This window comes from Gigantopelta aegis, unplaced genomic scaffold (genome assembly GCF_016097555.1).
Source record: "Gigantopelta aegis isolate Gae_Host unplaced genomic scaffold, Gae_host_genome ctg10793_pilon_pilon, whole genome shotgun sequence".
NCBI lineage: Eukaryota > Metazoa > Mollusca > Gastropoda > Neomphalida > Peltospiridae > Gigantopelta > Gigantopelta aegis.
This window is the reverse complement of record NW_024532491.1, coordinates 1-1,345: the sequence shown is the minus strand read 5'-3', so window position 1 is coordinate 1,345 and position 1,345 is coordinate 1. Positions and strand designations below refer to the sequence as shown.

Sequence of the window (1,345 nt, the reverse complement as noted above, 5' to 3'; positions counted from 1 at the left end):
GACGAAGGCACGGAGGGACACGCAGTGTGGGCCACCTTCCAGGACGCGGCCTTCTTGGCTGCCGTGAGATACCGATCGTGGCAGCTCTGCCACGCGGAGGAAAATGGTGCAGCTGTTGTCCGCGCGCCGCTCGTTTAGAGACGAAAGGCCCCGAGTGTTCGAGTGCTGTGTCTTCGAGTCATTCTCGACGGGACGGATTCGGACCCCGGGTGCCTGTTATTTTTTTTTTGGCTAGATGGGACTGAGTTTGATTCCGCGGGCTCGACTATGGCGGCCCATCCCGTTTACCTCTAGGCGGGTTTCATGTACGTCTTGATACTCTCTTCTTTAAACCGTTCTTTTTCACTTGGCCTCACCCCGTACTTGGAACGCATATCGGTATCTCGTGACAGTATTTAAGCCTTAGACTGGAGCTTTAGCCACCTCACTTTGGGCTCTGCATTACTCAAAACAACCCGGGACTCTTGGGACGTGCTCGGAGCCGACGAGTCCCGCAGTCGTGTAAAAGGCTGATACACACACAGCAGTGGGAGAGGCTCACGAAAAGAGGATACTTGGGCGCAAGTTCGGAACACCGTCGACGGTTGGCTTGCTTCCCAACACCACATGTGTCCTTGGCAGCGGCCGAAATTAGTTCTGCGGATTTCGGTTGCTGGGCTTCTTCTTCCGCTTTCACTCGCCTTGTTACTAGAGGGACATCCTTGTTAGTTTCGTTTTCTTCCGCTTAGTGATATGCTTAAATCAGCGGTTAGTCTCGTCTGAACTGAGGTCGGATTTAAAACGGAATGGGTCGATCGATTTTGCGTTCGTTCGTTGGTGGGGCCTGCTGAAGTGCGACGCCCTCGCTCCGTCTTTTTTTTTTTTTTGCTTTTTCCCTTCCGTTTCCTTGTCCCCACGGGCACGAGAGAGCGCGCGGCGGAGGCCGCGCGGCAGCGTCGGACGTGCACGCTGTCTGCACTTGAGGCGACCGAGGACCTTGCCTTGGACGAGCCCAGTGCGCCGGCGACCGATCTCTCGATCCGAACGGCGATTGCTGTTCAGCCGACCCCTCAGTCAGGCGTGGCCCCGGGACTGACCCGAGGCCGCAATGTGCGTCAAGGTATCGATGCTCAATGTGTCCTGCAATTCACATTAATTCACGCAGCTGGCTGCGCTCTTCATGACTCACGAGCCGAGGATCCACCGCCCAGAGTTGTCATCATCTCAAGGTTTTGTTTTTGTTTGTAACTTTGATTTTTTGGTTCGATTCGTTTCTACTTATTTCTTTTCTGTTTTTGGCGAGACGACACGGACGTGCGGGGTGCGTGCGTGCGTGCGTGCGTGCGGGGCGTTCCCCTGCCACAAG

General features: G+C 55.3%; 1 non-coding gene across 1 annotated transcript; it reads right to left on the bottom strand.

Moving 5' to 3' along the window:
- Window positions 1–1,043: 1,043 nt before the first annotated feature.
- LOC121390928 lies at window positions 1,044–1,194 on the bottom strand. The gene has a single exon (XR_005960295.1). It is a non-coding gene; the product is annotated as a 5.8S ribosomal RNA (ribosomal RNA).
- Window positions 1,195–1,345: the final 151 nt, after the last annotated feature.